The sequence below is a fragment of the Lissotriton helveticus genome, chromosome 10, assembly GCF_964261635.1.
Source record: "Lissotriton helveticus chromosome 10, aLisHel1.1, whole genome shotgun sequence".
Lineage (NCBI taxonomy): Eukaryota > Metazoa > Chordata > Amphibia > Caudata > Salamandridae > Lissotriton > Lissotriton helveticus.
This window is the reverse complement of record NC_136071.1, coordinates 1,008,640,192-1,008,657,180: the sequence shown is the minus strand read 5'-3', so window position 1 is coordinate 1,008,657,180 and position 16,989 is coordinate 1,008,640,192.

Sequence of the window (16,989 nt, the reverse complement as noted above, 5' to 3'; positions counted from 1 at the left end):
CTCTCGCCTCAGTCTCAGCCTGCTTTCAGCCCAGCTTGCAACCAGTTTTTTTTTTTAACCTCCTCTGGCTCTGACGTCCGCAGCCCCCAGCCATATCAATCCTTGTATAGGGACCCTATACCAACACTGGCTGTAAAGATTAAATACACCTTGCCTTGCCTTGCCTACTGAACTTTACTTGACAGTCCGCCACTACCCGCAATCTCCTCACTTCCACCTCCTCCACTTTCAAATGCCGGCCACCTCCTCCACTGCACCGTGCCGAATTTTCGTGAAACTCCGCAGGGCTCCACAATGCCTTGTCTCTCTCTGCCAGACAGCACCGCAGTCCGCCGTGTGCAGCCTCCTCACTTGTCAAAGCCACAAAATATGCATGCAGGGAAAGCAAGAGGTGCCGACAGCCCGTATTCCGCCAATCCTCCTGAAAACGCCGTCTTGAACGCCTTCAAATCGGAGCAGTGAGAACCCCGTCAGGTACACTCCGCCATTCCAGGGGGCGGAACCGTGAGTCACCTGTGACTACCCGGAGGCGTGGCTCTCCGTAGCAGCCATCTCCGAACTAGCCCCTTCAATAAAACATGTATATAGCGGCATAATTTCAACCGCAAGATTGTTATCAGTAAAATGGTTACTAAATCCGGTTTGCGGTGATGCTTAAACAGAAATGATTGCATGTTTACACCATAGAGAAGATTGAACGTAAAGGCCTGGCTACTCCGTGCTCAGCGGCTTTATGTTATACGATAATACCATTTTTTTGCAGATATTACGCAAGAGCAAGGGAGTCCTAATATCTGTTTTATAGTATACGGGGCTACAGTAATCGGTTCATAGGAACTGAATCATGATTAACCTGAATAGATGTAGTCATTTTGTTAAACAAGGCTACCATGAATAAAAGATAGACTCAGCCTTTTCCAAGTTAGCAGTGAAGGGGGATTTTATTAAGTAGGACATAAGATACAGGCTAATCAGTCCTTTAATCCCTACTTTAATATGAATATGCGATTGACACAAAATGCACTTTGTTTATAGGTGGCAAATTTAAAAGCCAGATGAGGCGGATTCTCAAGACTGAATAAACAGGCAGTCGTACTCTTATACAAGCACATTAGCCCAAGTTCTAATAATCCAATTGCGCCAGCAGTGGTGGTTGTATTTACTATTTTACTTGGTAAGTCCTGGGAACTTTGACATGTAACCTTTGGGTAATATAGTCACTGTATCATGAACATTCAACAATATATATTTTTTCAGCACACCAAATATAGAATTCTACGGTGGCTCCAGTGTACATATATACACCAAGAAGACCTTGCATCAGAAGATACTTCTTTTGTTTATATATTTTTTTTAAATCCATATATTATGCCACTCCAATAAATAATCAGAGTGTAACTAGTAGGTAAAATCAGAGTATAACTAGTAGATAAAATCTATATATTTTTCCCATATCTTTTTCCTTTTTAAAGGTGGAAATTCTTGAGAAGGTCATCATTTATGTCTTTTGTTTTTAAATACAACAATGTCATTTTACTAGAAGTGGTTGATAAATTGCAGGATATCATCACATCCACTGTGTTTAGGTAGGGTTATTACTTGTTTGCAATTTTTTGCATTTGAGATAGGGTACTATGTTTTAAGATAATTATCCTAATGAGGATTAGCAATACTTTGGATTTTATTTTTCAAATTACTTGTGGTTTTTGCTGATGGTCATGTCAATTATGAAATGTTTAATCAATAATGGAACAAAAACGAAAATGCTTGTTGTGTACAGCATGCTCACTGTCTTCAATGTTGACAAAATTAAGTAATGTTGTTAACATAAATAGATTTTAATTGTATGTTTTTTATTACCTAGAAAAACTGTCCCGAAGAAGGTGTTAATTACAATACCGAAATACCGAAACAACTGTATTTCCAAAATATTTTTCATGTATTGTTTTTATATAACGTGCACATAATTGTATTGCATGGAATAAATTTATTTTTGTAACATGATTTGTTATTGTTAATTTTTAATTGTAATTCTTTTGACATTGTAGCACTATTTGTTCCTGTTGTGTTATGTAATCTCTTTGATCACCAGCATTACGTATAGACTGTTCTTACATCCCTATCAAATGGGCCTGTTTTAGGGACACCTTTTGTTTCATTCAGCTATTTATTTCTTGCCATAGTAACTGAGACAATTGGTTGTCATGATGGTTTTTTATCCTGTTCCATGCTTTGATAAATTGACCCTTTCGTGCGTACAACTGTTTATTTAGACCAAACTTCAACCTTATTTGTGCGGGTGATGCATTATTTGGTAGATGAAAAAGGGATTTAAAAGTTTTTGTGACTGCTTTATTTATAGTCACAATATCTTTCCCACCTAATGCCTCACTACCATATGTAAGAGTGGGGAGGAGTTTTGCTGATGGAACCTTTAAAAGAGGGCGATAAGTAAGATTTCCTAGTGATTTCTGCAGTATCCTGAATGCTACCGTCAAAGCATTTGCTTTCCTTTGTATATCTAATTTTTGTGGGTGAAAATGTCCTTTTTCATCGAATAATACTCCCATGTATGTTTCAACTTGGTCTAGTTGGATATCCTCCATAAACCATTTGGATTTATGTTTTAATCTTAAATTTTTAGTAATAACCATAACTTTTGTCTTGGTTTCATTTATCACCATTCCGTTTTCTTTCGAGTATCAGGATATTCGATTTATTAGGCATTGTAGACCCACTTTTGTTTGGCTTAGAAGTATGACATCATCTGCATATAGCAGATTGGAAATTTGTTTGCCGGCTAGTTTTGGTGGGTGTGCATTTATTTCATCCAAGGCCTCCGTTAAATCTGCTAGAAACAAGTTAAAAAGTAAACGGGCCAATACGCATCCCTGCTTAAGACCTGCTGTTGTTATTATTTCCTTTGTTAGTGTATGGCCATCCCCCATCTGCACTCTGACCCATGTATTGGTGTACAAAAGTTGGATAAGTTTTAGCAATTGGTCTGGAATATTTTTTTGCTGCACTTTTCTCCATAAGAGGCATCTTTGGACACAATCGAAAGCAGATCTAAAATCTACAAAGCACAAGTACAGAGACTGTTTTATTAAAATTGATTTTTCCATTAAAACTTATAAAGCTAATATATTTGTTGTTGTTCCAAGTCCCTTAACAAACCCGGTATGATTTGGAGGTAATGCCTTGTTATCTGGCGCCCATTCAGTAAGATTTGTAAGTAAGATCCCTGCAAACAACTTAGCATCTGTATCTTGTAATGTTATTACGGGTAATTTTCAGGGTGTACCCAGTTTCCTTTTTTATAAATAGGGGATATTAACAACCCTCTCTAGGATTCCAGTATATTTCCTGTCCGTACTATTTCTTCAAACACTTGCGTGAGGTATTCTGACCATAAATCCGTTTTTTCTTTATAGAGGGCAAACGGAATTCCATTAGGTCCTGGTTCCCCATCTTTCTGTTTAGCAATGAATTTAGTTACTTGTGATTTTGATATGTCAATTTGACCATCAATGTCGTAATTTGTTGTGTTTGTTCTGCTCTGGCTACCTTCCTTTTTTTAATTTTTACTTTCAGATCAGAATTTAGATGTTTTTCAAGAAATCTAACCCATTCTTTTTCCGATAGATTAGATGTCACCACTAACTTATTCGGTCTCACTAAGCCATTTATTGTTTTCCCAAATTCCCTTGAATATGTTTGATTGCTTGTATAAAAAAGTTTTGACCAGAAGTCTTGCATGATTTCTTTCATTCCATATATGTTTCCTCAAATTCTGATTTAAGGTTTTTAGTTTAATTGATAATTCATCATTATGCGGAAAATGTATAATCTGTCTTCTTAAGTTATTACAAGTACTTTCCAATGTTTTTTATTGTGTAAGGAAGATTAATATATGATTTGCTTTTCTCTCCTTGTGTAATTTGATTCTTCTTAACTTCAGATATAATGACCTGAGGTTTGATAAGTTTGCAAGTAAAGTTTACCCATTGTTCAATTGGTGAAGTCAAGCTCTTATCTTTAGGTTTAAAGTAATTTTTATTTGGCACAACATAAAGAGACAGATACAAAAGGTATGAGGCATCCAAGCGGTGCGGACAAGGCCACGCCCACAGCGTGATATCTCCAGAGAATGATTCGGTCGCGGGCCGGTCCACAACGGCATTAACGGATAAAAAAGTAAAGTAAAAAAAAAGTTAAAAAAAAGTCCACATTTGTAAAGCGCACATTCACCCGTAAGGGTCTCTAGGCGTTGGGGGCCGTCGGGAAGATTAAGCGAGCTATTGCCCAGAGTCACATGGTGCTGGGCTAACCTGCCGCCGGAGCCGGGGATCGAACCGTGGTCCCCAGATTCCAGTGTCAGTCGCCCTGGCCGCGGCGCCACACCTCTCCCACCATTGTTGCAGTGATTAAGTAACCTTCCCGTCTCAAACTCCCCCCCAACCCTAACAAACCCCAATACCCCACCCCTCCTCCCCCCACACCCCCAGCGTCCAGTGCACAGGGCGTCTCCAGCCGTCTACCTTGGTCGCTTTAAGCGAGAGAGGTGGATCCTTTTTCCCCTCAGGAGGTTGGTGCCGCCGGGCTCGTGAGCCTCAAGAAGCGGAGGTATTTAGGACAAGTGAGCTCCCGGAATTCAGTAATCAGCAGAGAATGGAACGGTTGCCATAGTTCATTAAATTGCTCTATGTCCCCTGCCATTGTGAGTGATAATTTTTCCATGCCCAACACATGCCATAACTTGTGCAGCCAGCCCGTGAGAGAGGGTAGTGTGGTTGTGCGCCAATGTAATAAAATGTTCTGCACAGCTGAACCCAGTGCTATGGCTATCTTTCTGCCCCTGCGGGATTTGAGGGGATACATCAGCCGGTTCGGGAGCCCCAACAGGGTGTATGCGGGGAAGCGTGGCAGTTCTGTGTTAAAATGTGAATCTACTTCATCCAACACTTCCTTTCAGTAAGGCCCCAGGAGTGGACAATCCCATAGTATGTGTGTAAGTGTGCCCCGGAGTCCGCACCCCCTCCAACAGGTGTTGTCCTTGCTACGGTCCATTTCATGGACCCGCTCCGGTGTATAGTACCAATAGGTAGAGACCTTAGTCAGCGTTTCGGTGAGGCCCATGTGGTACGCCAAGTGTCTCGCCTTGTACGATGTCTGCTCCCATTCCTTGTGGCTCAGTGTCCTGCCCAATTCCCTTTCCCAGAGCTCACTTCCCGGGTTGTAGAGGTGCGAAGAAAGCGGTTGCAGGAGCTGATAAAGATCTGTGATTAATTTTGAGTCTGACGTTCGCGTCATAAGCCAACGCTCATACGGAAGGAGCTGTCTATCGGCCGATTCCCGTACCTGCAGTTGTAATGCCCAGTGGCGAGCCTGCATATAGCGGAGTCTCTCAGATTCAGGGAGTGAAAACTCCTGGCGAAAGCGTGTGAAGGGGATGACCCCTTCTGGGACATACATGTGACACAAGGCTCGACACCCGGCCGCCCGCCAGTGGGTAAAGGCTCCCCGTTCCATCCCCGGAGTAAAATCCGGGTTGTCCACCAGCGTTGTAAGTGGCGACGGGAACGTAGTAAGAGTATGCGCCAGGTTGGTGGCATCCCAGACCCGCAGAGGCACTCTGGTGACAAAAGAGGCATACAGATTCTTGGGCCGGTGAGGCCGGCGTAGAAACAGGACTTCCTGCAAAGGTCGGCCCGCTACTGCCTGGTCCTGGAAGAGCCAGTGCTTATCTGATTCCCACCTGCTCCATTCAACCAGGTAGCGCAGCTGTGCTGCCTGAAAGTACTTACGAAGATCCGGTATTCCCAGCCCTCCGGGGCCAACATAGAAAGAGTCCTGCGCATTCTAGGTTTCTTGCCTTGCCAGATAAAGCGCGAGAGGTCTGCCTGTAACTGTGATATTCACCCGACCGGTGGCTGGAGCGGTAAGGCTCGGAACAGATAAAGAACCTGGGGTAGGATTGTCATCTTGACAGCAGCTATCCTGCCTAGCCAGGAAAGTGTGCCGCGATTCCAACGCCCTAGTTCCTCCCGGACCTTCTTGCCCAGTGCAGTGTAATTAGCCGTCACCATGGCTGGCAAGGTAGGAGCCAGCTGGATCCCTAGGTAAGGCACCGGCCCTGACGACCAGAGCATGGGGAACTGGTCTTGCAGATGAGATCTAGTGGCTGGTGTAAGAGAGATGTCTAGAGCCACAGATTTCCCCACATTTATTCTAAAACCCGCGACAGCAGCAAAGGAGTCCAGCTCCTCGATGCACGCCGGAAGGGCCGTCGGGGGCTCGTCTAGCGATAGTATGATGTCATCCGCATAGAGGCCTACAGTGTGCGTAAAGCCCCGAAACCGCACCCCCGTCGCTGCCGGATTGTTACGCACCCGTCGGGCGAAGGGTTCCATATAAAGGGCGAAGAGCAGAGGCGAGAGCAGACATCCCTGCCTGGTGCCCCTCTCGATGTTAAAAAACACAGTTGATGGACAGAATGTAGAACAATGTCATACATTCACCCCAGTACAAGGATCTGGGCCTAAATCCATCGTTTATTTGCACTCCACACCACCCTGGGTTAGACACTGGCTATATGCAAATCAGCTCTGACCCTGTGCCTCATGGGAACAGTCCAGTCCGAACTACCAAGCCATGTCTTTCCCAGACCGGAATCAAGCATCCAAGGACCGGTTTCTGGCTATCAGCCTTCATTCAGCCTGGATAGCTTGACTCCAGTGGTGTGGAGAGCCTGGGACTCACGTCTCGATGTTAAAGCTCTTCGAGTTGTAACCGTTCACTCGCACTACCGCCGTTGGAAATTGGTAGCAATTGAGGATCATGGCGCGGAACCTGTCTCCCATGCCCGCCTTCAGCAATACCTGTTCGAGATAAGGCCAATGCACTCGGTCAAACGCCTTTTCTGCGTCCACCGCCAGCATCATCCTCTCACCAGAGATCCGCGAGGCCTTCTCCAGGAGATGAACAATTCTTTTGGTGTTGTCCACCGTCCGCCTTCCCGGGACAAATCCCGCCTGGTCTGGATCAATCAGTCCTGGCAGGTTGGGGGCCAGTCTGTCCGCAAGAATCCCAGTGTACAGTTTTAAATCCACATTCAGAAGGGATATCGGCCTGTAAGAGCCACAGTGCGCCCGATCTTTCCCGGGTTTGGGGATAACTGTGAGGGAGGCTCTCAGGAGCTCAGATGCTATGGCCCCCGGGACGGCGAACGAATTAAAGAGGCGGGTGAGTATCGGGGCCAACGTCGTGCAGAACGTTTTATAGAAAAGTGAGGTATACCCGTCCGGTCCCGGAGCTTTGCCATGCTTGAGTCTGGCAATAGCGGAGATCACGTCCTCTAGTCAAATGTCTCTATCCAGGTGCTCTGCCTGCAAAGGGTCCAGGGCGGGCAGGGTGACCGAGTCCAAGTATGTGGACATCGCAGTGACATCCGTGGGGTCTCCGGCATATAGATCTGCGTAAAAGCTGCGGAACGTGTCAGCTATACGGGTGTCTTCGGACACCACAGTCCCCATGGAATCAGTGATCTCCTTTACTAGCTGGCGTTGGTGCGCCACCCGGAGCCTATTAGCTAGTAGTCTGCCGCAGCGGTCCCCCCCAGAGTAGTATGCATGGCGTAGACGAAGCGCAGCATACTCCGCCCTGTCCAAATCTAGGACCGCCAGGAGTTTCCTCGTCTCCTTAAGCTGCTTCCATATTCTGGGAGCTCCTGTCCTGCAGTGCATCTGCTCAAGCTCGCGGACTCGCTGGGTAAGTTCATCTCTCTTGGCCTGCCGTTCTCTATTTTCAGCAGAGGAGATGGCCAAAAATTCCCCCCGAAGGACCGCCTTCAGGGCCGCCCACTGTGTTACCCGGGTGGTATCAGGGTTATCGTTGTGGGATAGAAACTCTCGGATCGCCCCCTCGATGCGATCAACCACCACTTTCCTGTGAAGTAAGGTGTCGCGGAGGCGCCATATTCTGGGAGGAGTGGTCACCGGTGGCAGGTCTAAGGTGGCGGAGACCGGGGCATGGTCCGACAAGGACAGCACTCCCAAGTCCGTCGCGGAAACCAACGCCCGTTCCGGAGTTGTGACCAAGAGGTGGTCCAGCCTCGCGTACGTCTTGTGTGCATGGGAGTAATACGAATACCCTCTGTCAGTGGGGTACATGTGTCTCCAGAGATCGTGAAGGTCCAGCTCCGACAACTGTGCCTTACACTCGGTTAAAAACTCCCCGACCTGTGGGGAACGCTGCGCGGATCTATCCATGGCGAAGTCAAAGACCATATTAAAGTCTCCCCCGATGATGACATGCCTATCTTGCGAAGCAGTAACGTCCGTAATCGCGGACCGCAAGAAGCGTTCTTGTTGTTCATTAGGGCTGCATAAGGACCCAATCGTAAAGGCGATACCCCCGATCCGAAACCGGTATGCTAATAGCCGACCTTTGAGTTCAGTGTGTTTGTGAAGGATGTCCCCCCTGAAGTGTCTGGCCACCAGGATTGCCACTCCCGCCGTCTTAGTGGTGCTAGAAGAGAAGAATTGTGTCGGGAACTTATGTGAGCGCAGTCTATGAGTGTCTCGGGGTAATAGGTGTGTCTCTTGAAGAAGACAAACATCAGCCTGGGTGTTCTCCAGGAGAGACAACACTGCTCGTCTTTTGACCGGATTGTTGAGACCCCTAACATTAAGGGTCACCACCTTAAATGTGCTGGGAGGCATAAGAGAAGGCATAGTGAAAGCGCAATGTCCTCACCCGAGCGAGCCAAGGTATATGAATGCTGTTAACGCACGCAGGACCTGTATAGTGCACTGGATGACCCACCCCCTCCCTTCTAGCTCTCCAACCCCTACCCAGAACTCCCCATCCCCCCTCCAGCCCCCTCCCCCAACCAAACTCCCAAAACTCCCCACCACGCTCCCCTCCCTCTCACCCAACCTCCCCCCCTCAGAAAAACAGCCCGCACACCCCTCCAGTGCCCCCCTCCCGCCCCCAACAAGTTCCAGAACGGCATAGTCCCAGGCCGGTCCACAAGGGACAAGTCCGTGGTAAGTCACTGAAGTGGACGTCCAGCCACTACACCCCCGCCCGCCCCCCCACCCCCAGAACCCCCAAACCTGCAATGCGAAGGAAGCTGTGGTGATCTCCCCCCGGAGTCGACTCAAGCTGTGAGTGCGATATCACTCGAGGCAGTGTGACCGGCCGTCTCCCGGAGCGCCCCGTCCATCCCGGCCCGGATGGTAGGCGAGTCTGGTCGAGCAGAAGAAGTAGAGGATCGGCGCTCAGAGACCCTCTGCCAGCCATCTCTGGTGATGCGCCTCCTTCGTAGTGTGCGGGCTTCTTCGTCCGACGCGGTGATCCCCAGTACCTCGCAAGTGTCCTGGAGCGATCGGAGCTGATGGAGGACGCCATTCCACCGGAAGATGAGACGGAAAGGATGTCCCCAGGAGTACTGCACCCCCTGGGCTCTCAAAAAGTCTGTTGCTATTTTGAATGACTTGCGTTTTTGCAGCGTGATTGTTGATAAGTCTTGGAAAAGCGCAACTGCGTGCCCACGGAATTGGAGTGATTGTCGTTTCCTCGCTTCACGCAGGATTCGTTCCTTAAGTGGGAAGTCTGGCAGGAAGGTTAGAATATCCGGCGGGGGCGCCGAGGACCGGCGCGCCATGCCCACTCTATGTGCCCGGTCAATCCTGATAGGAAAGTCCTCCGGCTCTCCCAATATCTCCCTGAACATGTTCTGCAGGTAACCAGCAGTGTCCTCTCCTTCTTCTTTGGATGGCACCCCCCGGACGCAGATGTTGTTCCGGCGGGACCGGTTTTCAAGGTCTTCCGCATGGGCCTGGAGGTCCAGCTGTTGTTCTCGCAGTTGCAACACCTCCTGCTGTAGATGTTCAACCTCTTCATCTCTCGAGTGTCCGGTTTCCTCTATACTAGCCACTCTTTCACCTAGACTATCCACCTCTCTCCGCACCTCCCGGACTTCACCGGCCACCTCCTGCTTTAAAGTCTGGAAGTCCTCCCGCAGCGAGCTGAAAAGAGATTCCAGGAAGGACCTAGTGACTGGCGGTTCACCTCCTCCCGTGTCTGGCGGGCTGCGCGAGGGGCCTGGTGAATGTTGTCCTTTATCCTGTTTTGAGGACCCCCTATTCAGCATCTCTGGCAATGTCCGCTCTACCTTCTTCCCCCCTCTGTTGCTGCCCATCCCGGAGGTAGAAGCTGCTCGGGAGGGGCGCGTCGGGTCCTCGGCCCTTGGGGACAGCCAACAATATGCTGGGGTCACTGTGAGTCCGGAGTGTCCGCCCCGCCCTCCACCGGCGGTCCGCCTGACCTCCCCGGCGGGGCCGTTCGGTTCTACCCCAGAGCTCGAGGGCACTCAAGCGCTCGCCGCGTGGAGATGCACAGTGATGGCCGGTGTGCCCCTGATTTGCCACTTGGTGGTTTGCGCCGATTAGCGTAGAACAGGTCCGTCCCTCTACGAGATCCGGACCGCTGTCGCGACCCCGGTGGGCACCAAATGTGTCCGGCGAGACGTCCATTTTGGGACTCTCCGTCCCACACCAGCCTGGCAGTGATCTATGGGTGGTCTTCACCGCTGCGGACAGAGACTGCGCGGTCTAGATGTCTGCTCAGACCCCGTACAGCACTCGGTCGGCTCCTGCCGTCCCCCGCAGCTGGTCCCAGTGGTAGTTTATCGGCCGCCTCAACCGACCGCCATCACACCCACCATCGCGGGTCGCTCAGGGATGCGGCTCCCACGGGCTCCTGCGGATAGCTCCTCCAAAGCGCCGCCGCCCCAGTCAGCTGTCGACGCCGAACCGGTGCGTGTTCTGTGCCTGGGCCTGTGCATCTCTACGTCCGCCTCCGGGCACCCGCCCTCGCCTCAAGCTCGGGCCGCCCTTGGTAGCACCCCTGTGCCATGCGGTGGAAGGCCCAGTCGCTGTGCCCGTCCGTCGAGCCGCCCTGCTCTGCAAAGACCACTGCTGGGAAGCCTCTCCTCATGTACTGTCCCGAGGCTGCTCCGCCGTGGGGGGCCCAACGGATGGCGAAAGGCAGGGCCCCACAGCCAGCCTCACACTCGGCTAAGTTCCAGCGGTGGGGCCTGTTCAAAGCGGGCCTCGGCGCTCCGGCCTCTCTGTCCCCACTGTCCACTCACGCACAGCCGCTGAGGCAAGCGCCGCGCCCTTCCGGTCCAGTGCGGGGATCCAGGGAGCTCCGCCTCCAGGCCGCGTCCCCGGCCTTGCGTAGAAGCTCCCGGCCATTGGGGGAGCCGCGGTAGCACCGCAGACCACTTCCGGTCGCCTCGCGGTCCCCGGCCGCCGTACGCTGCTCTGCAGGAGCCTCCGTCGGGCAGTCGACCAGTCCGCTCTCCCAGGAATCGCCGTGGACCTGGTCACTTCGCCTCCCGATGCTACAGCAGGCCGCAGGTCACAGCCCTTCTGGCCTCTGGCGTCCGCACCGGCCTGTGTTGCAGAGAGCCTCCGGCGGAGACCCCCGGTCGGATGTGGACTCAAGACGGATCAACGGCAGCACCGCCGCTTCCGCTGCAAGTTGTGAGCCGATCGGGGGGAGATCGGCGTGAGAACAAGGCTCAGGGGTCCAGGTTCCTGGGAGCTCGCAGGGAGTGCGACCGCTCACTCCGCCATCTTGGCCACGCCCTCCAAGCTCTTATCTTTAAAACAATCTTTAATGTGTTTTTGCACCAATTCATTGGTCTCTTCTTTATTATGTACAGTCCAGATAAGTTTCCTGTAGTTGATCGTTCCCGTCTGACCGTGCATGGCCAGGTACGTTTGATGCTTTTTACTCATGAAATTTGTAGTGATTATCTGCTGACTATGATCACTATCTGGAACCTTCCTCAATTGGTACGAGGTAATATTGTTAAAAATGTTAAGTGATGCAATTGTATAATCAATCCTTGTCTTTGCATTATAGGACTGGAAAGTAAATGCTGGTGGTGAATCTAACATAAATCTCCCATTTAGTATTCGTAATCCCATTGCTTCTATGTCCTTTACAAATCGTGTTCCAATTTTACTTCGAGGGGTATTTGTATCCATTTCTAATACCTGGTGAGGGATAGCCCATTGATGAACTTGTGACTGTGTGATGTTGTCTCGGGTAAATGGCATTAAAAGATTTAGATTGAAATCCCCGGTCAGTATAAAATCTACAAATGGGCTCACCAACATTTGTTCCAACAGAAAACTATTAAGGGTGGCACACATTTTTCCCCTTATACTTTGGTGTCGATTCCAATCCGGTAAAAAGCGCTCCGAATTGCTGTTCGGAGCGTTTTTCCCCGTACGAATCGCACCTGTAGGCGTCCCCGTACGATTCAGCAAGTACGATCACAAATTAAAGCGTCACTCCGTACGACTCGTAAAAAACACCGTACAAATCGGAAATCCATACGAATTGCAGTCGGCTGACGCACCACGCAGCGTCCGTACGTAAATAGACCGCGCCTTCCGACCCAGGAAGTACGATCCGTGTTGAACACACTCCGTACGGCTCTTTTGCTACGAGAGCTCTAAACTACCGTAAACCCACACTCCGGCAAAACCGGCACCCGGTACACGACAAGCAGGACATGAACGCCATCGTCCGTGTCATCTCTATCCTGTACGCCCACCACCTCGTATTTAGAAACCGACGACGGCGCAGAAGGTGAGTACAACGAACTCCAACATACCTGTACGTGTTGCCACACGGGCACATCTCCATTGCACGACTGTCATGTCTGGGTACGTTGCACCACACACTCCCGCACTTCACCAGTGTAATACGGAGACGTACCGCACCTACGTCATCGACATCGGGGTACGGTACGTCACCGCACTCCACCAGTGTAATACGGAGACGTACCGCACCTACGTCATCGACATCGGGGTACGGTACGTCACCGCACTCCACCAGTGTTATACGTACCGCATGTACGTCATCCAGCTCGGGGTACGGTACGTCACCGCACTCCACCAGTGTAATACGGAGACGTACCGCACCTACGTCATCGACATCGGGGTACGGTACATCACCGCACTCCACCAGTGTTATACGTACCGCATGTACGTCATCCAGCTCGGGGTACGGTACATCACCGCACTCCACCAGTGTAATACGGAGACGTACCGCACCTACGTCATCGACATTGGGGTACGGTACGTCACCGCACTCCACCAGTGTTATACGTACGGCATGTACGTCATCCAGCTCGGGGTACGGTACGTCACCGCACAACACCAGTGTAATACGGAGACGTACCGCACCTACGTCATCGACATCAGGGTACGGTACGTCACCGCACTCCACCAGTGTTATATGTACCGCATGTACGTCATCCAGCTCGGGGTACGGTACGTCACCGCACTCCACCAGTGTAATACGGAGACGTACCGCACCTACGTCATCGACGTACGGTACGTCACCGCACTCCACCAGTGTTATACGTGCCGCATGTACGTCATCCAGCTCGGGGTACGGTACGTCACCGCACAACACCAGTGTAATACGGAGATGTACCGCACCTACGTCATCGACTTCGGGGTACGGTACGTCACCGCACTCCACCAGTGTTATACGTACCGCATGTACGTCATCCAGCTCGGGGTACGGTACGTCACCGCACAACACCAGTGTAATACGGTGACAGGCCGCACCTACGTCATCGACCACGGGGTATGGTAAGTCACCGCACATCACCAGTGCAATAGACGTATGGGACATACGACTGCTATATCAACGTTTGTCTAACTGGTGTAAAGTAAACACATCCACCACTTCCCCCCACTGCCCAGCATCAGAGTGCCCACCACTTCCCAGCATCAGAGTGCCCACCACTGCCCAGCATCGGAGTGCCCACCACTGCCCAGCATCAGAGTGCCCACCACTGCCCAGCATCAGAGTGCCCACCACTTCCCAGCATCAGAGTGCCCACCACTTCCCACCACTGCCCAGCATCAGAGTGCCCACCACTGCCCAGCATCAGAGTGCCCACCACTTCCCACCACTGCCCAGCATCAGAGTGCCCACCATTTCCCACCTCTGCCCAGCATCAGAGTGCCCACCACTGCCCAGCATCAGAGTGCCCACCACTGCCCAGCATTAGAGTGCCCACCACTTCCCACCACTGCCCAGCATCAGAGTGCCCACCACTTCCCACCACTGCCCAGCATCAGAGTGCCCACCACTTCCCAGCATCAGAGTGCCCACCACTTCCCAGCATCAGAGTGCCCACCACTTCCCACCACTGCCCAGCATCAGAGTGCCCACCACTGCCCAGCATCAGAGTGCCCACCACTGCCCAGCATCAGAGTGCCCACCACTTCCCAGCATCAGAGTGCCCACCACTTCCCACCACTGCCCAGCATCAGAGTGCCCACCACTGGCCAGCATCAGAGTGACCACCACTGCCCAGCATCAGAGTGCCCACCACTTCCCAGCATCAGAGTGCCCACCACTTCCCAGCATCAGAGTGCCCACCACTGCCCAGCATCAGAGTGCCCACCACTTCCCACCACTGCCCAGCATCAGAGTGCCCACCACTTCCCACCACTGCCCAGCATCAGAGTGCCCACCACTGCCCAGCATCAGAGTGCCCACCACTGCCCAGCATCAGAGTGCCCACCACTGCCCAGCATCAGAGTGCCCACCACTTCCCACCACTGCCCAGCATCAGAGTGCCCACCACTGCCCAGCATCAGAGTGCCCACCACTTCCCAGCATCAGAGTGCCCACCACTTCCCAGCATCAGAGTGCCCACCACTGCCCAGCATCAGAGTGCCCACCACTTCCCACCACTGCCCAGCATCAGAGTGCCCACCACTGCCCAGCATCAGAGTGCCCACCACTTCCCACCACTGCCTAGCATCAGAGTGCCCACCACTGCCCAGCATCAGAGTGCCCACCACTTCCCACCACTGCCCAGCATCAGAGTGCCCACCACTGCCCAGCATCAGAGTGCCCACCACTGCCCAGCATCAGAGTGCCAACCACTTCCCAGCATCAGAGTGCCCACCACTTCCCACCACTGCCCAGCATCAGAGTGCCCACCACTGCCCAGCATCAGAGTGCCCACCACTGCCCAGCATCAGAGTGCCCACCACTTCCCAGCATCAGAGTGCCCACCACTTACCACCACTGCCCAGCATCAGAGTGCCCACCACTGCCCAGCATCAGAGTGCCCACCACTGCCCAGCATCAGAGTGCCCACCACTTCCCAGCATCAGAGTGCCCACCACTTCCCAGCATCAGAGTGCCCACCACTGCCCAGCATCAGAGTGCCCACCACTTCCCAGCATCAGAGTGCCCACCACTGCCCAGCATCAGAGTGCCCACCACTGCCCAGCTCGTACATCAAAAACATACCATTGTCAACCTCATTACCCTCAGGAGATAGACACATTTTAGTAGACCTAAATGTGAACATCACACCAGCTCCCAGGCACCCAGCAGTCACAGACATCATCACACAAACTACAAATCTGAAAAGGAAAACATTTGCTTTATTCAGCGGAATCACAAAAGAAAAGCAAATGAGAGTCCTCGCTCATTAAAGGCCAATGGCCAGTCCAATAGAGTCTCTGCAACAGTTTGTGCCTCCATGGGTGTCATCTCACCCAAACCTGCCTGCACATGGCGTTTAATCAGCTGTGCTGACTATGGGGGCACCATCTGTGGAATCCTCCGGCACCGCATGGACAGGAGAGGGAAGGACAGGTGGAGTGGGTGCAGGTGTAGTGGATTCATCCACACTGGTTGGGGCATCGCCGAAAGTAGATTCAAAAACCTGGCTGCACACCTCAGCCAGGGCGGAAAAACTACCACCTGAACCCGGGGACACATTGGGGGTGGAGGGACAGGGCTGTGAGTCTGTCCTACTGGGTGTGTGGATGCGTGTGTGAGGTGTCTCCCCTCTCCCTGTGGGTGTGCCTACTTGCCCTTGAGACTGTGTGCGTGGAGCTTTGAGCTTCTTATGCTGTGTGTGTGCGCTGGGTGTGTCTGACCTGTGGCGTGTGCGTGTATGCTGTGTAGGTATGTGAGAGGCAGAGGTGGATGGCTCTGAAGGAGGGGGGGGGACAGATGGTGCTGGGTGTAGAGAGGTGCCATCAGTGTTGATTCAATGGCAGCCACACTCCGACGCAGATCAGACATGGCTGATGACATGCCCTCCATGAATGACACCACCTGTGTTATCAGTTGTGTATATCCATGGAGGACAGACAGCATGGATGTCTGACCTACTGCAATCTGCCGGAGTAGGTCCACTGTCTCAGCACTGAGGGCAGCAGGGGACACAGGGGCAGGGGCTGCGGTGCCGGGAACAAAGGAGACACGGGGGCTAGCACGGACCCTAGGCACACCAAGGACTGGGAGGTTGGAGATGGGACTGGAGGAGGGGAGGGCAGCCAAAGATGAATGAGTGACCATTGCTGCATATTCCCCCCCTCCTGAGAGTCTGTCTCGGATTCGTCGGCATGGTAAGATGTGTCAGTCACATGTCGTCCGGCCTGCAGACTCTCCTCCCACTCTGTGCCACTGCCTCCCTCTGACACCTCAAAGCAGGTGGCACTGTCGGTGTGTCCCTCCGCCTGGTCCGCGCCTGTGTCTCCTCCAGATTCAGATGATGATGCTGTGAGCAAGGAGAAGAATGAAAACATATCAGTCACCTGTACACATCAGACATATCAGCTGCAAATCATTTGGCCTCATTCCTCAACATGGCATGCATCATGAGTCACATGACACAGAACTCTGCATAATGACAATTCTACTTGTGGACAAATGTCAGAGACACAACGCTCAATGTAAGGTAGGAGACAAGGTATAGGCAAGGAAAATACTTGTATGAGAGACACAATCATGATCCACTGCCTGACAACAGGATAGCTGATGATGCATAACAGTTCATTAGCCAACCCTGCCACCCAAATCAAGACCTGGTCATGTTTGATTCGCTTTGACTCTGTGCCACATTAGAAAAGT